The sequence below is a fragment of the Acomys russatus genome, chromosome 12 (assembly GCF_903995435.1).
Source record: "Acomys russatus chromosome 12, mAcoRus1.1, whole genome shotgun sequence".
In the NCBI taxonomy this organism is placed as follows: Eukaryota; Metazoa; Chordata; class Mammalia; order Rodentia; family Muridae; genus Acomys; species Acomys russatus.
Window position 1 is genome coordinate 39,608,042 of NC_067148.1, and position 25,532 is coordinate 39,633,573.

Here is a 25,532-nt window from a genome sequence, read left to right on the forward strand (position 1 = left end):
GATTACTGAAGTCTGGTCGCAGCAGCAGGGGGACATCAGTATGTAATTTTCTCTCCTTTGTTATTGTTGAAAGTTTCCAGAGTAAAGAGTTGAAGAAGGCACTGGTAGGCAGTTTGGAGGGGATAATAAACCGTTAGAAGGGACAGATTGTGAATACCAGGAGGCCCACACCTATACGGTTCAGCTGAGGACCTGCCCTTGGAGCAGGGATCCAAATGGGCCAGCCACCTGCAGTCTCATCTGCACCTGCCCTGATGGCTACCTTGCTGCAATGGCTAGAGCGGATCTGGAGCTCAGAGCTCTGCCTATGGCCTTAGCATCATTACCCAAGCTCTCTCTCCTTCCTCCTAGAAAATATTCTCAATGGGCCGACAGCTGAACAAATCTTATCCAGCTCATCAGGAGTTAAACTAACAATGCTATCTGTGTGCGTTGGGATTTTTCAGAACCTTGCTTCAGAGGCAAAATGAGTTGAGAGCCATTAGTGGAGTAATGGCATGCTCATTTGTCTAATGAAAGGCTTGAATGGCACACTCAACTTCTTTTCCTTTTAAAAAGTCATTAAAATCCTATCTTGTGGGAACAATAGTCACCTTCCCAGTCTCAACCATACAGTGTCATTAGAGGTCTCTGACCACTCTTGAACACCAACATTGGAGTGTTTTTAATCTCTGTTTGCAAGGAGGAGGATGGCATACGTTTGCACTGGATGCTGTCTCCATCGTCACTCTTTTGTGTTCCAATGGCTCCTTTTCTGGTGTGAGAGAGAACAGCAGGGTTATGGTCATCTGGGTCAGTCCCAGAAGGATTTTCCCCCCATAGAGAACCTTCTTTCATATGTTTTGCTGTAGCAGGTAAGTTCAGGGTCTTGTGTGTAGACTTGCTAAGTGATTATGGAGAACAAAAACACAGGACAGGCAACATAGACTCCCTTCAAGCCCTCTCGACAAAAACTTTTCCCCAGGGGGAAGAGGGTGTGTGAACTGAGGGAGGATCCACTCTCTGTGTTCATAAGCGCATCAAACGTTTGTTTTGTTAAAAGGTATTGATAATGATAAATTGGCCTTGGGTAAAAAGGTTTATGGAGAGGGGTAATTTTATTGATTTGGGCCCGGCTGATCTGTTGGAAGTTACACCATTTTCAGTAAATCGATTATGTCTGGTTTGAGAAGGCTTTGCACTATGTCTGTCTTAAGTTATATTTAAATAATTGATCAGGATTTGCGTCTATTAATAACCTTTAACTGAACTGTCACTGGCCTGTGTTGGTCCCCACAGATCAATTTTGTGGGTGGCTCATTTAGCGCCTCTAAAATGCCTGGTATTTGCCTATGTTTGAGCTCTCTTCCGTGTTTAGTTCAGAAATCAAGGGTTCTGGCTTATTATTTTGTCGATTTTTTTTGTGTGTGCTTGTGAAGAGATAATGATTTCCTACCCTCTTAGTAGTTTACCGAAAGACCAGGAATATGTTGCCACAGTGTGGTTGTTTATACTCAAGGTTGCCTTATTCATGGGGACACAGTCACATTGGATTAGAGTCTACACTAATAGGACCATGGGTGTCTCCAACTCAACAAGGGATGACAGAAGAAAGCACTCAGGAGGTGGAGTATGAGGTCTCGGGGACACAGGTCTTTGGTGGAGAATGCCAGGAACGGTGAAGCACTAGTGAACTCTGCCGTCAAGGAATTTCTCCTAATCTGTGCTCACCTGTGTCTCAGCTCTACTCAGGGCCTTGCACACAGCAGCCCTGTGCAGGTAGAGACTGGGGAGGTAGGAAGCCCCTGAATCCTTTGAGGGCAGCGTTTCTCTGGCTTGTCTGTCGGTTGTGTGTCTGGGTCACCACCCCAGACTACACAGGGCGCTGTCATAGAACTGAGGCCCCATCCTGGTCATCTTGAAGAGCAGGGTCCAGGAGCCCATTATACCACAGAAAGTACTGTGAGCTAAATGGTCAGGTCCACACGAATGGACAACACACAGTAGAACTGGGAGAAAAGATGTTTTGTGTAGAATAAGGAGAAAAGATGTTTTCTTCTCTGAGAAAGGAACTGATGCTGGACGTTTACAGGGAGTGGGGGGTGGGTCCCCTCAGATGCTGATGCCTCAGCCTTTGCAGGGAGCATCCCCTCAGATGCTGATGGCCCAGCCCTCGCACCCCAGACAGAACCTGACTTGCCATGGTTCATGGGGTGTGGCTTAGATAAGCTCATAGTACCTCAATCAGAAAAGTTTCTGGAAGATGGTAGAACTCAAGAGCAACCACTTTGAATGGTGTCTGCTGCATCATGTCACTACACAGCTTAGCTGTGCTGGTTAGTTTTTGTTTCTTTGTTCTTGTCAACTTGGCACATGAGGGTCATTTGGGCGGAGGGGACCTCAATTGAAAAACTGTCCCCATCAGATTGGCCTGTAGCAAGTCTGTAGGGAATTCTCTTCGTTAATGATTGATGTGGGAGGGTCCAGCTCAGTGTGGGCAGTGCCAAACCCTGGACAGGGAACCCTGAGAGGTTTAAGAAAGCAGGCTGAGTTAGCCATGGGCAGCAAGCCAGACAGCAGTGCTCCTTTGTGTCTCTGCTTCACTTAGGTCCCCAGGATCCTGCCTTGAGTTCCTGCCCTGACTTCCCTCAGTGGTGGACTGTGCCCTGGGATTGGAAAACAAAGAAACCCTTTCCTCCTAAAGCTATTTTTGGTCCCTGTTTTATCACAGCAACAGAAAACCAACCGGATGGCCAGCCTGCATCCCAGCTCCTGAACCTCATGCCTCAGCCTCCAAAGGCGCTGGGATTGCAGGTGTGCTCTCCCGCTCCTGGCATGGTCAGCATCCTTATCGTCCACATTCTGCCTTGTCACGTGAAAATAGGCATGGATCTCAGGTGAACTGGATGGATTTTGCTGCCATTCTCCCAAGCGGCCAACATGTCAACAAGACACAGTACACTTCCATTGTCCAACTAAGCTCCCTTGTACTCCCCTTCAACGTAGTGCCCTTGCCTGCCCTGGCCAGCAACTGTTTGTAGGCCATTCTCTGTAAACTAATTTTACCTATTTTTTTTAAATGCCATGCTATTAAAACAAACAGCACATAATTGGGTATTTGGCTTCTTTTGTGCAACAAGATGTTCGCAAGGCTGACCAGTTGGCACTGGACAACCAATCGGTGTGCCCTTCCCTGGGAAAGATTATTTCCTGCTCTCAACACTTCTTGGTTGCCCATAGTTCTTAGTCTGGGGTGTTTTGACAAGAATCCACTCTTATGTCTCTAGACGGTGGCAGCCTCTCCTCTTCCCTCAGCAGCAGGTGAGAACCCCCCTTACTCAACACTCTCTGAAGCCTTGGGCTGCCAATCTTTCTAACTTCCAGGTTGTAGCTTGCTTGAGGTGTGTGTTTTCTGCTGTCTGGTGAAGCTGAGCTCAGCTCGTGTGCTCAGGGGACATTCTCCATGTCCCCTCCTGGGGAATTATCCTGAAGCCATCTGCCCTTGTTTACTGGGTTGTCTTTTAAACTAACTTTTGTGAGTTTTTGTTTTGTTTTAACCAGTACATCTTGGTAGACATGGCCTATAAATATTATTTTCCAGTTGGCAACCTCCTTTCCCGTCCTTAGCAGTCTTTCTCAGCTGGTGTCCCTTCTTGCTACCTTAGAATCTCTCCTGCCCTTGCAGACTAGGCCATTCGGAGTGCCTCTCTCAGGACCAGAGACACAGAGTATGCTTCCTTCCAAGGAAACCAGCCTGAGAAGGTCTCACTCTCGGCTCCTCCCCGTCACTCTGTATGAAGACATACCCTGCTGTGTGCAGGGTTCTGTTGTAGGTGCTGAGGATGCTATGAAAGTAAGCAAGACCTCTGCTCTCAGTCCCTCTGGTAGAGGAACAAGGATGAGAAACATCTGCTTGTAATGCGTAAAGAATTCTTCTAGAAGGTTGAGAGAGTGATTGAACTTGATGGACCCGCAGGGAAGGCAGTGCTCAAGGCCAAAATGCAAGTGAAACTCAGCAATGACATAAAGGGATGCTAGGGCTGGTGCAAAGGCCCTGGGGCACAAGCTTCTCGGTATGTAGGAGAACCGGCTGCAGCAAGAAGGACAGAGGTGAGAGGAGGGGAATGTAGTGCCAGGGGCTACACCACACCGAGCTCCCAGGCCACGGTAGGAGGAGACAGATCTAATTACTGGTTCACCTAGAAGTTATTGATTAGTTTTACATCAGAGTAACCCGTTCTGTTTCCATTCAGAAAAGCACACCCTGACTTCTGTGTGAAAGTGAACTGAGCTGAGTAAGGGACAAAGAAGTACACAAGGGGTGGGATGTTGGTGGCTTTGACTAGGATGGACATCTCGAGGGACTGGAGTGTGGTGTGGCGTACATCCTAGCTGCTAGATGACGTGAAGTTCATTGATGCTGTGGATGTGGGCGTGGGATAGAGAGTCGGAACAAGCATATCCCAGTTGGCATCCAGCTCAGCCCTCAGCGTTGCCATCCCTCCCTGAATCAGCAGACGTGGGAAGGCTGGGGGAGATCCCGGGTCCATTTCCAAGCAAAGCTGTAAAAGATTGCTCTGCTGTGGGTAGTGGCTGTGTCATGACGCCCACCCAGCTCTTGTTTTCTGTGTGCCTTCACCCTCTCTGACATGGCTCACCACTGAAGGAAAATGCTAAAGAGAAAGTGTCAGTGGCTGCAAGGCTACCCTCTGTTACAGTCACATGCAGTCATTCTTACTGCATCCCTGGGTCTGTCTCCAGGAAGAAACGAGATGCAGAGAGAGCAGGTTTTATTTGCATTTTGAAAGGATGGCTTATTAGCATTTGGAGTAAATTATTTCGATATTAAAGTCTCTGTGACTTCATATTATTTGACAGTTTAGGCAGGGATTGGATTGATGTACTTAAACCCAAAAGATTAAAACAGCATCTTCTGCATGATTAATATGGGAACAAATTTTAAGAGAAAAGGACCCTCATACATTTGGGGAAACAATAAGCAGAAACAGCCTTCAAAGCCCTTTATAATTGCCCATGGATAGCTAGTTGGCTTGTCAATTATAAATGAGGTAGGTTTCATGAAAAGCTATATTAAGATTCTCTCCAATATGGTTCACCTGTGTGAAGTTTTTTAAAATTTAATTAATTTATTCAGATTACAATTAAATTGTTATGCCACACTTGTATCCTCCCGTTGTGAAGAGTTTTAAAAAAAAAAAAAACAAATGAACAAATGAGCAAACAAACAAACAAAAAAAACAAACAAAAAACAAAAAACAAAAAAAAAAAAAGGAAAAGAACCTTAGAGAGAGTGAGACCCTTTGTCACTATGTGCTCAGGATGACCCAAAAATACTACTGCTGTATTAGCAACCTATCCACTCAGGCCCCTCCCTAGGTGCCAACAGCCCGATTGCTTTTACAGACACAAAAAGTGAAGGGAACAGTAACTCTGATCATCAGAGAAACACCTGACAAAACCAGGCTAAAGGACAGACTGCCACAGTCACAACAACACAGAAGCTCTGAGAGCCTGTGACAGACAACTGGGGTCTAGGGAGGAGTGATTGCACAGCATGATGCGATGCCCTGGATGGGGAGACCCTGAAGAAGTCTGAGTTCAGTGTCTTTTATCAATACTGTTTTTCCAATGAAGATTAATTAGCTGTAGCAAATGTACCATGCGAATCTAGAATATTAGTAGTCAGGAAAACATATGTGGGTCAACTTAGTGTCCCTCATTTTCCTGTAAGTGTAAAATTAAAAAAAATAAAATTTATTATTTATTTAGCACCTATCTATCTATCTATCTATCTATCTATCTATCTATCATCTGTACTGGGAATCCAACCCATGGCCTTACAAGTTGTAGACAAGTTCTAGCACTGAGCTATATCCTCAGTCCTCAGTAACTTTATTTTTAAAATGAGGGAGGTTGGGGCTCAGGAGAGGGCACAGACAGTAGAGTGCTGGCTATGCAAGCACGGGGATCTGAACTCATAGAATGTCGGCTGCAGCAGAGCTTATCTGTAATCCCAGCTCCGGGAGGGTGAGGCAGGAGGATTTCTGGGTTTGCCAACCAGCCCTTCCAGCTGATGTGGTGACCTCCAGGTTCAGTGAGAGAGCCTGACTTTAAAAATAAGGTAGAAGGTGGTAGAGGAAGGCATCTGATGTTAACCTCTGGCCTCTACTCACATTAACATGTACACAGGTACACACACACATATGCAAAGCACAAAGTAAGTTAATGAGACACACAATTGCAAAGTGTCAATGACCCGGAGATGATCCCGGGGCTCCTCGCTGGGCCTTTAGTCTGTGTCTTCGCAGTTTTCTATCCTGTTACACACATCCTGTTGTTTTGTATTTTATGTATAAGGAGACATTTCTACAAAATTATTCTCTCACCCAGGGCTTCCAAAGCTCTGTCATATCTCAGTTTTGTAAAGAATTAGACCGTTAAGTTAAAGGGTTTTGATCCATCAGGTTTTACATCATAAAGCCAACACACAGTTGTTAATCAAGTCCGTAACATTTAAAAGCCCTTCCTCTCCTCCCTATGCCAAATTCTGCATATGTACACTGGCCTCCACTCCAGGCTTCTGTACGGGATGCTCACAGGCATCTGCTGACACAGTCCCATGTTTGCAACTACTCCACATCCAACCCCCATGGGTGAGAAGCGAGCATCCTCATTTCAGCCTGAAGCTCCTGGGCAGGGATAGGTTCGATCTTCCCTTTGCAGGATCATAACACATTTTTTTTTCAATCTAAAATATGCATGCCTCCAAGGAAATGGGAAGGTGAAAGATGTTTGGGAGTCTTTCCCCTCAGAAGGTGTGCAGTATGTACTTGCTGTATTGGTGTGGGACAGACATGTGGACTGTGTGACCTGGAAACCAGCCCAGAGCAAGAGTGAGGTCGAGACATGTCCAAACCCGGAAAATCTCAGTCTTGAGACTGGCAGGAGTAAGGACCACTCCTTCACCTGTTCTGTGCGTACAGACCCTGCTGCAGTGCACATCGTCTTGTGACTCCCACCTCCACCATCCTCGGGGTAGTTACGTAGCCTGGTGACCAGGACATGTCCAGCTAGCACCTAGAATTCCTCTCCATGCAAATGAAGCATTCCCAGCACCTCAGCCCCAGCCAATGATATTCACTCACCTAAAAACCGCTACCCACTCCCCCAAGTTTTATATAGCCCTTATTCCCCCCAGTAAAGAGAGCTGTATCACTGAAAGAGCTGTATCTGCAACTACGCCATCCACTACTCACTGCCAAACTGAGATCCTGCTAGCCCACCCAGCTTAGCTTCATCCCTTGGAGCCCAGCGTCTGTATGCGTTGGTGCCTGGATGCCCCAATGGGAAGAAGTGGACCCCAGGCCCTGGAATGAGAGGTTAGAATAAATAATGTGAAGGGAACGTGCATGAGGGGTGACTGCAATGCCTCAAGCCCAGACATCTGCAGAATCTGAAGCTCAAGGATGCAAGTTCCATCTTGGACCAGTATCCTAGTGACCATCCTGCCTTTCTTGGGTCTTCTCGCCTGCATTCTGTCTGAGACCTGGATTAAGTTATCAGTGCACACAGCCTTTCCCAGTGCTCTGCACAGAAGCCTTTCACAACGCTTCCTTGGGTTTTGGAGGATTTGGAAAGGATCAGAGCATCCATCCTGTGGTCCTAGGCCTTAGACTGGGTGTACATCTGTTGTGGGTCTGTGGATCCACATAAGGCTTTAAGAACCACTAGAGAGTAAGCAACAAAAGAATATCCTAGTCTTGGCATAAACTAGAGCTTAGTCTTATGAGAAAGGACATTGAACCGGATGTAAGAAGGCTTCTGTTCTGATTTTTCCTGAGCTGGATTGTTTGCACCAGGTGATCTCCCTGGTAAGTAAGCCCATGTTGGGGCTTAAGTAAGAAATTCATACTAATACCCTATAATGCGGGGTGTGGCTTGGTTAGTAGTGATTGCCTGCCATGCATGGAGCCCTGGGCTCCATCTCAAGGAACCGCTTAAACCAGACATGGTGGCACCAGAACTGAGGAGGTTGAGGCAGGACGATTAGAAGCTCAAGGTAATTATTCTCTGTAAATCCAGTTTGAAGACAGCTTGCAATACCCGAGAAACTGTCTCAAGAAACATAAATAACAACAGCAAAAACACCAAGCACACACACCAACAAACAAAACCAACAGCAGGTATACTTTCATTTGAAGATAAACAGGGGTTTGAAGTGAATCCATTGAAAATGTCCCACCTGTCCAACACCATACCTTATTTTGCAGCTAGATTCACATTGGAAATTGCCTCCAATGGTGAGGAAGGAACCTTTCCTTGGAAAACGTTAGTAGTATGTGCTGACCAGGCTCTAGAGATTGGGGTCGTCTGTATTTCTCAAGACTCCTGTTTTGTCTCAGTATTCTTTGTCCCCAAGGATAGTCAACCTTTGGTTGTTCATTACTGGTGTTCTACAGGCAAGGATGTCGCCCAAGGTCTTTTGACGTGCCTGCTGGTTGGTATTGTTGTCCATTCGATTATGGTCACTGACAGGAAGCTTTGTGGAAAGACCCTGGTTGGATGGTATCATCTATCATCCTTCTATCATGGCCACTGACAGGAAGCTTTGTAGAAAGACTAATTGTGGCTTATGTGGAGGTGTGAGGGACACTCAATCCACGCAAGGGTTGGTTCTTCTCAAGGGGAAGGGATATGGCTCCTGTGGCTTTATAGTTTTATGCTCTATACAGTTAGTTTAGCTCACTAGATGCTCTACTCTGGCTCATAGAACAGCCGTGAGCAGGTGTTCCTGCTGAGAGGCCCTTTAGGGGCTCAGTCTGCAAAATGCTTTACCATCTTCAACATGTGGCTTCCAAGGCTACCGTGGCAGTCTCCATCCTGGTCAACCAGAAAGACAACGGCTATGGACAAGGGTGCTGAGTGCTAAGGAAGACCACGTGAGCTTGTCTTCATATCCCATTGACTGGTGCATGGCTGGCCACACCCAAGACGAGCTTGGAGATTAGAACTGGAGGATTGTCTCTGGAGGAGGAAGAAATGGGTTTTTGGTCAACAGGTATTTGCTAAGCAGCAGTCGTTTGCCTAGCGTGGTGTAAGTGTTCAATAAACACTTAGCCCTAATGAATAATTTAAGGAATTTGAAGGAGGATGCTATGTGGATAACCGTAAGCATGGTCCTCTGATAAGCTCTTAAAAGGAGTTGATTTTCTTCCTACAATTACTAAGGACCTCACCCAGCACAGAACTGGCTTATTTCATCCTGCAGTATGCTGTGGTATGTGCAGGACACTAAGCTCTGTACTAGAGGGCTACAGATGTGCCCCTCTAAAAAACACCAGGCCTCTACCTTTAAGGCACTTACACCCCATGTTCCTCAGTGCATCCGCTGTCCTTATGTCACACTAGGTGCATTTGCACGTGAGAGTCTTATGCTGTTATCTCCATGCCCAGAGTGGTACCCGTCTCAGTGGATTTATCTAAAATCCTTTGACACAGAACCATATGTTGAAATCCTTGATGGAATATTAATCAAATGTTTCTATGCAGGCGCTGCAGCCCTCATTGAAAATATGCCAGTAGAAGTAGCCTTTTTAGGAAAATTACACATCTCACACTGAAGCTAGTAATCAAGTCTTCCCACTGATTCATAATGGAAAAGCAGAGGCGACAGCTTAGCCAAATGAAAAGCAGGGTGATTTCATTCCAACCAGGATGCACAGCTAGAGCAATTAGAGAAAAGTGTGTGAGGTTTCTGAGGTTTGCTTTTTGCCTCTTTGAGGGAGAAAATATCCTAAGCTGCCATGTCCTGCCACGAGAGGGTCAAGGATGGCTGTCGATCGACTTGAAAAAAGTCATCAGAACATCTTACATCATTGATTTCTGCTTAGCAAGGGACGGCTGATGTCAGGAGCAGTAAAATATGGCTCCTCTGTCAAAGAGAGGAGCATTATATTCCGGTGAAATGGTCTGATGTCAGGGGCACTGTGTGGCAGAGGGAGATCTATGCCCTAGTGCAGGTATGCCATCAGACCAGCAGCAGAAAGCTTAGTATGCAAGAATGTGGAGCAAGGTGGGAGAAAGTTCTGGAAAGTGTGCCACTGAGGGGCTGGAGAGAGGGTAAAGTGGATACTTTACAAGTGTGAGAACTTGAGTTCAGATTCCCAGAAGCCATGTAAAAGCTGAGTAAGATGCCCTGCTCCTGTAGTTCTCAGGGATGGCAAGACAGGAGGCAGAGACAATTACAGACCAGCCAGCTTGGCAAAGTTCTGATGGAGCAAAGCTGATTCACATTGTTACCTTGCTCTGCACCCATCCTAGAGTGCACCGCTGCCCATCAAGGAGCCAAGAGTAGGCACCGCTGTCCGTCTTTGCTTTATTCATGTTGCCTAGCGCAAGACCGTGCAACCCTAGAGTCGGGGTCAGCTTTCCATCACCGTGACGTACTACCTCAGAGACATCACCTTACAGCAGGGAAGATTATCCGGACTTGTGGTTCAGTTTGCAGTAGCTCAGCTGGGTCTGCAGTGAGGCAGAACGCCCTAGTGGGAGAGCATGGCCGCAGGCTGCTTGCTGCTCACCTCATGGTGGCTGGGAAGCCAAAAGAAGAAGAGGGTAGGATTGGATACACCATTCAGAATCATGCCCCAGTGGCCTGCTTCCTCTCTTGGGCACTATCTGCTAACATTCTTGTTCTCTTCTCCCTTACCACTAATAGGAAGGAGCGAAGCTCTCAGCACATGAGCCTTTGGGGGACACTAGAATTCAAACTACAATGCCAGGAATACTCCCACAATCCTCAGATCTATGCCTCACTGTTTCTTTTGAATCCAGGGCACGAGCTCACCCAAGGAGTATAAAGAATCCCTTCCCATTTTACACAATGAGGTTCCTTTCTCAGCTGGTGGCAAGGCATGGGCATTTCTTGTATGATGAGCTGCATAGTCTTCTAGTGTCTGCACTGTGTGTGGGCCAAGGCTGAGTATGACACTGCGTACAATAAACTAAGTAGAGATTAGGGAGCTTGTTGACCAAACTCAAGTGGCTAGAACCAGGCAATAGAAATTGGATGCAAACTGACTGCATCTTACTTGTTACAAACCAGAGAGGTGAGGGAGGAGCTGCAGGGTGAGGATGAGCAGAGACCTGCCTGTGGCAATGGTGGTTTTCTTCCCTGGAACCTTTGACTTGCTGTGGATTTTCTGCTTGGTAGGAAAGGCTCAATTCAAGCGGCTACAGAAGGAGTGTAGGACACCCGCCCACTTCTGTCCTCTTCCGTCTTCCCTCAGTAAAACAAGCAGGTGATGGGAGATTAATTTTCAAAGCCTAGGCTTCATCTTTGTAGCAGTTTCTTCCATGCTGTTATGACCACAGAGCCCGGCAGAAACAGCTGAGGGGAGGACCAGCAGGAATGTTTGAGCTGAGCTTACAGTTTCCAAGAGGTTAAGTCCATCGTGGTTGGGAAAGCATGATGCAGTTCATGGTGGCCAGGAGGCTTCTCACCTTGTAGTGGGGTCAAGGAGCAGAGGGAAGACAGAACCAGGGGGAAGATAGAAACCAGAGCACAAGCTAGACCCTTCAAAGACCCAGCCTGCTTCCTCCTGCCAGTCCGCATTTCCTAAGGGCTGCAGAGCCTTTACCTAGCAAACAGGACTGTTAGGAAGCCACTTCCAACACAAGCCTGTGGCAGGCATGTCAGATAGAGCCGATGACAGCACAGAGAAGGCTTCTCTTGTGCCACCGAAGAAACAAACCTTAACTAGTCAGAAGCGCATGCGTGGGCATGGGCACATGCGTGCATGCATGTGCACACACACACAGCAAGAGAGAGGGAGGGAGGGAGGGAGAGGAAGAGAGAGAGAGAGAGAGAGAGAGAGAGAGAGAGAGAGAGAGAGAGAGAGAGAGAGATGCATATGCACACACACCAAAAGAACAAAAAGAATGAAGTGCAGCTGACAGCTCATTTGTGACTTGTGAATTTAGACCTTCTACTCAAGGCTTGTACAGTAAATCATGAGTTCAAACACACAGTGAGATGAATAAGACAACAGGAAATGGGAGGCCAGTGAAGCTGTTGAAAATTCCCTGGACAAGGTTCAGAAAAGGTTTCCAAAGGGAGCTTGCATGCTGGCTCCGCGCAGCACAGCCCTTCTGTGACTAAGCCTGTTTGAACCAGGCATAAACACTGACACTGATCTCAGATCTCTTAAGCTACAAAGAAGTGAATTCATTGTCCAAACATCAGGCTTCATGAAAGTGACGTGGCCAGCATTCTTATATACGTGTCAAATAACTCCAAGAAAAGACCCCCCATGATTCATCACGACTCATGATAAGTCATGACTAGCAACCCAAGGAAGCTACTCTGGGCAGGATTGCTTCAGAATTGGGAGATGAAGCATTTGCCATACAAAAATTTAAAGGAAATTAAACATCAATGAGACAAGTATTGTGTTATGTTTTAAGTTAACGTAAATGAGGGCTGATGAGATTGATAGCAAGGTAAAAGCACTTGCCACCGAGCCTGACAACCCAACCACACGATGGAAGGAGAGAACTGACTCCTACAACTTATCCCCCACATGTACACTGTAGCACACACACACACACACAGACAGACACATAGATAAATAAAAACGTAAGAAGAAAATTTAACGGTTATAAAAAGCAGCTCTCATGCAGCTTTTCTAGAACCTTCTAAGCCAACGAAACAGTTAGGCTACTTCCCATAAGGGAGACTATATCATTGTACTCAAAGCAGCTATCTTAGTCATGGGTATGTTTGCACGAGGGACCGGATATAAATACACAGCTGGCAACAATGAAGCTGGGACGTGGTACCAAGTATGAATAGGATGAGCACCTCCGTCGAGAGAGCATCTGGTCACATCAGTGATGTGAAGGTGGGTTAGAATGTTGCTCCTCGTTTATGAATGGCCCACCCCTGTTATGATTATCTGCTGCTCACATCAGGAACTCGGTGGCCTGTGTTGTCGTGTCACCTCTTGCCTTCGCGCCATGCTTTTGCTTTGACCCCCTAACTACTCCTCAAATGCATATTCTCTGCACCATCGCTGTTACTACAGTCAACCAAGCCTGCATATTTTCCTACCTGCCTTCGGGTGAGAAGCTGAAGCAATAAAAACTTGGTAAAAGATTTGAGCAGAGAGTCTATAAAAGAAGGCAATGGTCAGCGTGCCTATAAAAACATGCTCAACACCATTAGTCTCTGAGAAAATAAAATGTGGACCCAAAATGAGATGCCAGTTCACATCCATATTAAGATTAAAAAAAAAAAAGAAAAAGAGTATCAAATGTCAGCCAGGTCACGGAGCAACAGGAACTCTGGCTGGGCATTAGTAAGACTCTCAAACAGTGCAGTCACGTTCCAAGATTGGTAGAGCTTTTTATTAAGTTGAACATATACTTGTCCTGAATCTCAGCAAATCTCCGAGGCACACGGAATCAAAATATGTCTATAAGAAATCTTGCAAATGAATGCTCATTATGATATTATTTATGATAGTTCCACTGGGGGAAAATCCCAGTGTTCACTAGCAGGGGACATGACAGATGTGTTGCTTTTTTTTCATACAATGAGGTGCCTTTCAGCAATAAAGGGAGATAACTACAGATGTACCCCCAAAGGCTTATGGTGTGTGTTCCACTTACCTGGGGCTCAAAAGGAGACATAACTGGTGGGGGGTGGGTGGAAATCAGGATTGTCGTTATCTCTGGAGGTGGATATTGGCTGGAATAAGCAATGTGCTGGCTAGTGACTTTTTGGTTTTGGTGTGTGGGGGGGGGGGTTCGGGTGAATGCAAGCTAGAGTCATCCAGGAAGAGGGAATGCCAACTGAGAAATTTCCTCAATCAAATTGGTTTCTACACCAGTGGGGACGTTTTTGCTGATTGATGTGGGGATTCCAGCCCACTGTGAGTGGTGGCTCCCCTGGGTAGGTGATCCTAGGATGGTTAAGTAATCTAATTTAGCAAGCCATGGGGAGCAAGCCATGGGGAGCAAGCCAGGAGAGCAAGCCATGGGGAGCAAGCCATAGGGAGCAAGCCATGGAGAGCAAGCCATAGGGAGCAAGCCATGGAGAGCAAGCCATGGAGAGCAAGCCAGTAAACAGCATTCCTCAGTGACCTCTGCTTCAGTTCCTGCCTCCAGGTTCCTGCCTTGAGTTCCTGCCCTTGACTTCCTTCATGATAGATTATAAACTGGAAACTGAAATAAACCCCACCTCAGGTTGCTTTTGGTTGTGGTATCATAGCAGTAAAAAGCAATCTAGGACAAGCTGCAAAAGAGTATAGTAAACTTTTGGATTTTATTCTAGCTCATTTGTATGATCAGATTTATAGAATCAGATGGGATTTTACAGCTTCTTGGATTTCGATTTTTAAAAAATGTTCACACAGGGCATAGTGTATTTTTCAGGAAATTTACCCTGGAATTAGTGAAGCGTTTCCAATTTCCAATATGGATTTTCCAGAAATACAGGACAATTTACCTCATATATTGGTTTCTTATACCCAGATCCCTTTGGGAGGTGAATTTAGTCAGCTGGACACAGCCCTCAGCTCTCTTCTCCTCCAAGCTCCTCAGTGTGGTTGCTCCACTCATCCCCAGTATGCACCTAGTCCCTGGGGATGGCACTACTAGTTGACAACACTGGCCCTGCTGACTCTTCTTGAACCCCAGCATGGGTGTGTGGATTTACTGCCATGATCTTCGCTCAGTCACTCTGACCTCCTGGAACCTGTGCCTGCTCACTTTAAACATGCCCATCAACTTCCCATCTTAGAAAGCTGTTTGCATAAAGTCCTGCACCTCATCGAAGTCCTTGGTTCATAGGTGCTTCTTTGTTTCTTCTGCTGCCTGTACCCTTTGCCTTCCATGTGGGTGTGGTAGAAACCCAGAGTGCCATGTACTTCCTGAACTGGCAGTTAACTACATCTTTGTTTCTATCCCAGGCCTCTTCTAAGCATGAGAGGAATGTTGTGTCAGTTATTTCATCTTGCTGTGCAGAGACACCATAACCAGGGCAACTTAGTAAAGAAAGAGTTTAATTGGGCTTACAGTTTAGGCATGCAGCTGGGGCAACAGTCGAGAGCTCACTCTTGATCCCTAAGCACAAGGCAGGGAGACAGGAGCACACTGGGAATATTGAGAGTCTTTTGAAACCTCAAAGCCCACCCCCCAGTGAAACATCTTTTCCAATAAGATGTTTGGGAGGCCACACCTCCTAGTCCTTCCCAAACAGTTGCATTTACTATGGACAAGGTATCCCAACATAGGAGCCTGTAGGGGCCGCTCCTGTTCAGGCCGCTGTAGGTGCTTTCACTCTTTCAAAGCCTAATTTACAATATCTTGTTTTGTGGTGTCACTTCTCTTCTGTCAATTGTGATGTGTTCTACAAGAATCCAAGCTGCTCCCCCACCTTCTATGTTCTCTGGGCCTTGACTTTCTCCCTTCTCATCTAGATTCTGAGCATTTCCCAAGATGATTCTCTACATCACAGATATTCACTGTCTTTGATGAGCCTGTGCCATTTGAATGGCAACGCTCTATCTAGGTATGTGACACTAGTTCCACAGTATGTGTAGCGCCCCTTAGGTCCTGGAACCCTCGCTGGGGTGGAAATCAGAGGTGCATGTCTCTAGATTCATACTGTTTTATCTTGTCCACAGAAGCTCTGTCCCTCACTGTGTAGCCCTGGGAGAGTTCATTTAATTTAAAGAGTTTCTTTTCTCATAGACGAAGTGACAGCTTTAGGGGTAACGGCTTCATAATGTGGTTGTGAGGATTTTGTGAGATGTTTGAAGGATGCTGGACACAGGTCCAGTCATAGTGCACTGTGTGAACTCTAACTCCACCCGACCCCACCCCGCCCCCCGCCATGTCAGCTGCAGCATCTTCATCCTGGCCATGCTTTCTTTACAATGTTATGTTTTGGTTTCTTGTTCCCAAGCACACAGCCTCTTCATGTTCTGCACACTAGCTGGCATGTGGTAAGCTTATGAGAAGTGTCTGTTAAGAAAATAGATTCATTCAGTTAGTGAGTTAACCAAAAATCTGTTCTTCACGAAAGCTGTGGAGTAAGGAATCAGTTACCATATCCAGCGAATACTGTTGCAACGTTAACCTAACAGAGAGTGAGCAGTGAAGACATCTGGAGTGGAGAGCCAGTTTCCTATTACTTTTTTTTTTTTTTTTAAGATTTATTTATTATGCATACAGTGTTCTGCCTGCGTGTACACCTGTATGCCAGAAGAGGGCGCCAGATCTCATTATAGGTGGTTGTGAGCCACTATGTGGTTGCTGGGAATTGAACTCAGGACCTTTGGAAGCGCAGCCAGTGCTCTTAACCTCTGAGCCATCTCTCCAGCACCCCTATTATGTTTTTATTTAGACATATATATGATGTTGCCCATGAGAATGGAACTTCATGCATCTAGAACTTTAAGAAAAGAGTTAAATGAATTTCTTCTTCTTTCTTTTTTCTTTTCTTTCTTTTTTTTTTTTTTTTTTTTTTTTCTTTCAAAACAAGATTTCTCTGTGTAGCCTTAGCTGTCCTGGACTCACTTTGTAGACCAGGGTAGCCTTGAACTCACCGAGATCCGCCTGCCTCTGCCTCCCTGAGTGCTAGGATTACAGTCATACACCACTCAATCACTTGTGTACACATGTTGATGCTTTCTGATGCATATGTGTGCATGCATGCTGAGATCAGAGAGATAACCTTAGGTGCCATTCATTCTTCAGGCACCAGCCACCTCGATTTGTGAGACAAGGTCTCTCACTAGGCCCTCGGAATCAATTGGGCAAGACTGGCTAGCTAAGGAGCTCCAGGAATCCTGTCTCTGTCTCCCCAGAGCTGGGATTATAAGTGGCCACTATGCCCAGCTTTTTTGCAGGTTTACATAGCAGGTTGTGGCTGACCTCTGGTCCTCATGCCTCTACTGAGTGGATTGCCACCCCAGCCACATTGTTAAAATATTTTGAAGATGGGTCTAACTCTTAGGGTTTTTTTTCTCTCATTAAATTTCAAAATAAATTACCAGACAAACAAGGAAAAGAAAAGAAAAGCCACTTCCCTTTAGTGTCCTAAAGCCTAAGGAAATCCCATCCTCCAAGTTGTAATATAATTTTCAGGTCAGAATCCAAATAAATAAATGTGATCTTTAAAAATGTTTCTTTGTTCTTGAGAATTTCATTCATGTGAGCAAAGAAACCTGATCCTAGTCACTTGCATAGCCCCTTACTCAATTCCCCCTTCCCCCACATCCCCGTCACCAAATCCTCCCAACTTCATGTCTGTCTGTTTTTTAATAAACCACTAAGCGTCATCTCTGTAGGCAACAAAAAGCCAGAACTTCCACCCTGGAGTTTTAGATCATCAGTTTAAGCCATGGGGGTTGACCTGATGGCCCATTTACATATGCCCCTCTTGACTTTGTACTGTCATCGCTAATGTCCCAGCATGTGGGCCTAAGGCACCATCTACCAAATCCAGGCTTGGATGGGACCATTGGAGCCAATCACACCTGACAACGTTTCTGAGGCTCCAGGGCTCTTTCTCTACCTAAGGAGGCTTAGCGTTTTCAAATGGAACCTGAGCCAGCACCCTTGACAACTATGGATGCTTTGCCAGGCCTGGGCTGTGACTGGAGGGCTGCATCTCTCCTTGCCTGAGCAGTCAGCTGTAAGCTGAGCTGCAGGCAGCCCTGTGCCTGCTTCCAGAAGAAGCAGACGTGATGGTAGATGCTCCAGAGACAATTCCATCCAGATCAAGAGGCTGTGAGTGGTGCTCTCAGGAGAACGGGAAGAGGGCTAAGATGAAGCTGCAACTAAGTGCTGTCCTTCCTGTTAATAAGTACCTGGGCTGAGAGCATCTCCTCGAGGCTAGAACTCAGTGAAGAGGTACTTAGGTCTTTTTTCCCCTTTATTCAGTATTGAATAAGTTCTGATACAAAATTTGCAAAAACTGCAAATATTCCTTTTTCTCCTTCACTGATTCTCTCTCCCTTCCTCTCATCAGGTATGTGCTTCTGTGGTGGTGAGATGGGCCTGGATCTCACAATCCACACAGAACATACTGCCTCTTCATGCCTCCATGAAAGATGGTGTATCTGTCACATGTCAGTGTGTGTTTGTGGGTTTTGTGGATTTTGTGGGTTTGGGCCAATGTTTGTTTCCCCCATTGGTGTGATTACGATGTTCACTTGATACATAGTTACCTTCACTGATTTTTTTTTTCTGTTTGTATTTTTGTTTTGTTTTCCCCCTTTTCTTCTCAATCTTACAAAATCTACTAATTTCCAGTGTATGAAAGATTACAGGATTCTGAACATGAAAATTGTACACAAAACTGTATTCCTGCACCCTTTTCTGGCCTGTTTCCACCCACTTCTCTGGCCTATTCCCACTCTGTCTTTCATACCTGCCTTTGACCATTTTCATAAGTCACCAATTCCACCAGCATTTGTATTTTTCTTTCAGTTTTTTTGTTCTAGTTCCCCTTTGCAAGGACATGCATTCCTCCTTTCAAAGACTCTAGCAGTACTTTAAGTTTTACGTGAGAATATTTCTGTCCCAGCATCTTCTCAGCTATTTGTTTCTCGTAGCTGCCCCTTTTCTTCGATACCTGGTGAGATCCATCCAGGTTCTTCCTCAATGAGAGTCACCTTGCTGTGGTGAATGCCCCATGTGTGGCCAAGTCTTAACCTTTCCTGCTTCACATAGTATATAGCTGGCCCATTTCCCCTATAACCCTGGACCATTTTGCCAATAGGCAATAGATGTGTGCAGCATCCTCACGCAGCCTGGCTTCATTATTCTATTAGGTGGCAGAGGTCAAACCTTGCATTTGTGTCAGTCCTTTGGAGACAGATGCCCACATAATCTCCCTAGCCAATGGTAAGGTCCTTTGAGGTGGTTTTTAAAGTTCTTTCTCCTTGCCCTCTCCCCTTTCCCCCATCCCCCTTCTTCTCTATTCTCTTTCCTTCTTCATGACCAAATCTGGAATTCAAGTTTAATAACTTTTATGTCTAATACTCATCAATATCTTGACCCCCCTCCTGAGTAACTTGTCAAATTTTTCTCTATTACTTTTCTAGTATTTAATTCTTTGTTCAACAACATTGTTGTTGTTTTATCTAGACTTAGAAAATGTGTTCATGTTTTTGAAAATCTTTGTGTGTCTTTGGTGTCAAGTTTTCTTTCTAGAATCCGTTTTTCCTACTGGGATTCTTTTTTTTTTGAGTCTTTCTGGTTAAAGGGTTTAAAATTTTTTCATTTTGTTCATAAAAACTATCTCCAATTAGTCATTGCTTTGCTGTGCACTTACTGAGCTGGCTTGCTAAGGACACCCCTGCACTTTTTCTGGCTCCATTCAAGCTAATAACAAGGCAGAGGATTCACCCCTGCATGGAGCCAGAGCTCCATTGACCCAAGCTCTCCCATCCTCTCCTGTGTAGCCTTGCCCTTGGTTTTGTTGAAGAGAGAACTTGGCAGCATCAAAGCGCCAAACAAGGTCCAATTGATCTTTGAGCAGATGTCTTGAGTCTCCAGGAGTTGTTAATGGGTGTTGCAGACTTTGGTCTGGATGTTGGTCTCAAGATGAATGAGTAGGGGCCTCAGGCGACATAAAGAAAGAATGACTATTTTGCTAAGAAAGCCACACCCTCAGGATGAGGTTGAGACAGAGAAAAAATACCATGTTTGTGGTAAAGCACCACACACAAAAGCATTCTTTATCTGTGATGCCATATTCGTGAGGTGAGTCATGGACCAGCAACATCAGTGAGTGAGCCAAGCTCCAGCGGGAAGCCTCGGACTTTGAAGTGTTGACTAAAGAAAGAGAAAGCACTGAACTTCACGTTATCTAACCTCTCAAGAGGATCTCAAACATTTACTATAAATCATTTCCGTCAAGTAGAGCATTAATGGCGTGCCTGCTTCATATTTAAATCTAATCACATGAGCTCTCCAGATATTACAAGAAATTGAAAGCCCAATGTGATTTTTATTTATACAGACGAGACTGAAAGAAAGAACCATTCATTTTCTATTTGAATCATGGGCACCATTGATGCCAGATATAAGGAATTTTAATACCCTTAATTTTGTGTTTGTGAGGGGGTCAGTGGGTACATATGTGTGTGTGCATGTGCATGGAGAAGGAGGACAATCCCAAGTGTCCTTCCTCAGGTGCCATTGACCTTGTTTTTGAGAAAGGGTCTCTCACTGGTCTGGAACTCATCAAGTCAGCTAGGATAAGTGGCCAGCAGGGATCTGCCTGTCTCTGCCCCCAGGATCATAAGCATGCACTACCATGGCCAGATTTTTGTTTGTTTTTGTTTGTTTGTTTTTTCAAGACAGGGTTTCTTTATGTTATCTTGGCCATCCTGGACTCACTTTGTAGACCAGGCTGGCCTGGAACTCAGAGAGATCTGCCTGCCTCTGTCTCCCGAGTGTTGGGATTAAAGGCGTGCGCCACCACCGCCTGGCCCATGCTCAGCTTTAAAAACAATAACCTTAACTTTGAGTCATTCTTAACATAAAGGGTGAAGTACTTACTGAATGAACTGGGGGCTTAATAGGTTTTGTCTTTTTCCTGGCAAAGTAAAATCTGCATAGCCTGACTGAGGCCTCGGAGCTGATCCCAGATCCCCCACAGTTCCACAGGGACTCTTGTTCTCAGGGTCCCTGTGGTCTCACCAATGAAGTGACTTGTTTTAGCCTAGAACATCTTCTAACCTTAGAATGCCAAGATTTTCATGAAGAATGCCAACAGTGATTTGCAAAGTAAGAGGCACTGAAGGTTGGCCCAAATCTTCCTCCTTGCACCTTGTGAAATCCAGACTTTAAAGAGTGAGGCAAGGGATGTGTAAGGGTGACTCGGGCTGCTGGTAAGCAAGGCATACAGTTGGAGGTGGGGGTTATTTGCTGACACAGAGAGAAGGCATATAAAAGAAGGAGAGAGCCCCAGGCCCGGTTAGCAGCTATTCAAATTCATTTAGAATTTTTATTTAGTGCTGTGTGTGTGTGTGTGTGTGTGTGTGTGTGTGTGTGTGTGTGTGTGTTGCGCACATGTGCTTGCTAAAGAGTGTGGGTATGCCCATGCCATTTCATGCATGCGGAGGTCAGAGATGACTCTTAAGATTCACTTCTCACATTCCACTAAGGGATCCTGGGATTGAACTTGGGTCTTCCAGATTCTGTGACAAGAGTTTTTCCCTGCTGAGCCACTTCATTGGCCCCAGTTAGCAGCTCTTGACAGTGTGAAAGATGTGCTTCTGCAGAAGATGGGGGCCTCCTGAGCTCGCTGTTGATAATGGCAGTGTCTTCAGAGTCTATGAAAATGCACTAAGCAAGCTCTGTGAAGCCGAAAGGGTTGCCTTTGAAGGATATGCTAGAAAAGGTTTCATAAAGGCAGAAGAGCTCATGAAATTTAAGACTCTAGGGAGACGTGGTGATGGCAGAAGGATCATGAGTTCAAAGCCAACCTGGGCTACAGTGCACATATAAAGTGGGCCAGACTGGGCTACATTAAAAACACACACACACACACACACACACACACACACACACACACACACACACCCCTCAGGGTTTGGAGAGAGAGTAATCTCAGCTTGATCCCCAGTCCTGGATGACTAATGACACCAGGTGACAGCACTTTCACCCACTAAGCCTTTGTTTTAAGTGACAACTCATTGGTCAGGCATCTGGAGAGAAGGCTCTGGCCCTGACAAGTAGGAGATTTTCAACAATACACAACATTCAGGAGAAAAGGAGTAACCTCCCAGAGCCCAAGGCTGGTTGCTTCTGGAAGCCTTGGAAGCCTGCCCTGAAGTCAGTTCTCTCTTCAAATAGATTCTTGTCCTGCCAGCCCTCGATTTCCAGGTTAGTCGTTGTACTGTGCCAAGTTGGCTGGGACACACGAGAGACCTGGCTGGACCTGCAAGCCTACTGTGCCTGAGTGTCTCCACCATACTTCCTGAGATGCGTTAACCAGCAACTCGTGCTCATCGACAAGAAAGCATGACTAGAAGTCACTTTACACTGTGAGGTGATTGTCACTGGGAGGAAGAGGCTTATGGGTTCAGTCACGCCGGTGCTGTCTCCTGGCGTGGGTCTTGTCCTGGAAATGCTATTGGTGCTGACAGGACACACACAAATAGAATGTCAAGCCTCTGGCAGCAGAGGGTCTCAGAGCTGCAGGACACTGCAACTTCACTGAGCCATCAGTGCCCTCAGGAACGGTGAAACTTTTCTGTCACATTTCTCTGCCTCAAACTCTCCCCAAGATCTCAATTTCTCATCTCTGAAGGAGTGAAGTACAGCCACGGTCAAGGAAATGGTGTCAGACTTCACTCACCATCACTTGAGCAAGTTCTGGCTCAGTCTTAGTGTAGTTATGAAATAATGCTCAGGGGCTGGTCCACTTTTGAAAGTAACTGTAGTTAGTTGAAGGACAGAGAACAGCTCATTGTCAGCAGCGCGTTAGTTACTTTCTGTTGCTGTGATAAAACACCATGACCAAGGCAACTTATAGAAGGCAGGGTTTATTTGGGCTTATGGTTCCAGGGGGATAAGAGTTTCCACCATGGCGAAAAGTACAACAAACAGCAGGCGCAGAAGCTAAGAGCTCACGTTGCTAACCGAGAGCATGAAGCAAGGAGAGCAGAGTGAGAATGGTGGACGTCCTTAAACTCTCAAAGGCCACCTCAGCTGATATACTTCCTCCAGCAAGACCACACCTCTTAAATCTCCAAGCAATGCCACCAACCTGGGAACAAGTACTTAAATGTCTGAGACTATGTAGGACATCTCACTCTATGTGGGGCATCTCACTCTGTGTGGGACATCTCACTCTATGTGAGGCATCTCACTCTGTGTGGTACATCTCACTCTGTGGGGCATCTCACTCTGTGTGGGGCATCTCACTCTGTGTGGGACATCTCACTCTGTGTGGGGCATCTCACTCTGTGTGGGGCATCTCACTCTGTGTGGGGCATCTCACTCTGTGTGTCAGTAATAAATTTTACCTGTACCTCTCAGCTGGTGTGACTTGAGTGGTTTCTCGCGGTGACCCCCTTACCAAATTAGACTCCCAGGGTCCAACATTTTGGGCTAGGGTCCAACATTTGAGGGCTCGTCTGGGATTTGGGGGTCATTCCGGGACCACCGACTCACCTTGCTGAGCCACTGACAACAACAGAGATGTGAGTCACTTTCGTTTTGTATTTGTCTGTGTTTCTGTCTCTCGGTAGCGCGCAATCTGTATTGGGACGAGAAGGGAGACAGACGTGTCCGGCACCTTCACCCCTTCACTCTGGGGGATGCTCCAGGTGGTCTGGTTTCACCCTGGAGGATGCTCCAGTGGTGGTCTGGCTGTACTTTCGGTTTGGCTGTACTTTCGGTTTGGCGCCAATCCTTCGTCGCGTGGCTTGTGTCTTCCTGTCTGCTAATTCTGTTTGTGTGTGTGTTATCGACCTTTTTGTGTTGACTGAGACGACCAACACTGACATGGTACTGACTGTGACCACCCCCTTGACTCTAACACTTGACCATTTCAAGGATGTGCGAAGCCGAGCACACAAACCTCTCTGTGGGTGTCCACAAAGGACACTGGCAGACTTTCTGCTCCTTGGAGTGGCCCACCTTCATTCTGGGATGGCCACCCGAGGGGACCTTTAACCCTCTCATCATCTCCAAAGTTTTTAGCCCAGGCCCACATGGCCATCCTGGCCAGGTACCCTACGTTCTGACATGAGAGAACTTGGTCTCCGATCCTCCTCCTTGGGTCCACCCTTTCTTGCCACCTAAGCCGCTGATGAGACCTGAATCTACGCTTCTCCTGGTGACCTCATCAACTGCCCAGGACCAAACTCCAACTACTGGGGACCCTGATTCCTGACAAAATCAGAAGCCCGTCCTGCCCCCGAATTCTGCCCAGGACCTTCTCCTCCTGGATCCTCCTCCTTCTCCTTACCCCCTCCTCCCTAACAAGATCGATGCGGAATTCCCCCTCACATGCCCAGACTGGGATTATGAAACCCCTGCAGGTAAAGAGCGTCTCCCTGTCTATTGCCAGGCTCTGTTGGCAGGTCTCAAAGGGGCTGGACAGCGCCCCACCAATTTGGCCAAGGTAAGAACTATTACTCAGTGAAAGGACGAGAGCCCCACTGCTTTTATGGAAAGGCTTCTGGAGGGATTCTGTATGTATACTCCATTTAACCCCGAGGCACCTGAACATAGGGCAACGGTGGCCATGTCCTTCATAGATCAGTCAGCACCAGACATTAAAGGAAAATTAGAGAGACTAGATAGCATTCAGACATACTCCTTACAGGATTTAGTCAGGGAAGCAGAAAAAGTGTATAAGAAGAGAGAGATACCCGAGAAAAAAGAGGCTAGGCTAGCCAGAGAACAGGAGGAACGAGAGGACTGTAGAGACTGGAAAAGGGATAGAAACTTAAGCAAAATCTTGGCCGCAGTGGTAATAGATAACTCTAGACCAAGAGGACAGGACACAGGGGAGGGGAGAACGGAGGTGGCCCAGAGTAGACAAGGACCAATGTGCCTACTGCAAAGAAGGCGGACACTGGCTAAAAGACTGCCCCAAGCGCCCTGAGGACCAGAAAAAAAAAAAAATAATAAACTAGTCCCGGTCCTAGCCTTAGATGAGGAAAGCAACTGAGGGTGTCAGGGCTCTGAGCCGCCCCCCCCCCCCCCGAGCCCTGGCTAACTCTCACCATCGGGGGTCAACGTACCACCTTCTTGGTAGACACAGGTGGCCAGCACTCAGTCCTGCCCCAGCCGGCTGGACCAATGTCATAAAAAACTTCCTGGGTCCAAAGAGCAACCGGGGACAAATTACATCAATGGACTAATAAACGGACTATAAACCTCGGTACAGGTACCATGACCCTCTCCTTCCTAGTAGTTCCTAGTAGTTCCTGAATGCCCCTACCCGCTGCTAGTAAGAGATTTAGTAACCAAGTTGGGGGTCCAGATACACTTCTCAGAAGAAGGGCCACAAGTACGTAATGCCATGGGAACACCTGTGCAGATTCTCACTGTTAAACTGCAAGATGAGTACAGGTTATTTGAGCCCACCTCTCAAGAGCCCCTCTCAGAAGACAACCCTTGGCTCCAGAAATTCCCTCAGGCATGGGCTGAGACCGGAGGGTTCGGACTAGCCCATATACAGCCACCTATTATTGTGACTCTTAAACCCTTGGCTGTACCAGTCTCAATTAGACAGTACCTGATGAACCAAGACGCCTGGCTGGGCATTAGAAAACACATCCACCGATTCCTACAGCTGGGAGTCTTAAAGCTTTGTCAGCCCCCCTGGAATACTCCACTCTTGCCTGTTAAGAAGCCAGGGACGCAGGGACTATAGGCCTGTACAGGACCTCAGAGAGGCCCAACCCATACAATCTACTAAGCACTCTAAGGTCGGATTTCACTTGGTATACTGTTTTAGACCTAAAAGATGCTTTCTTTAGCCTACAGTT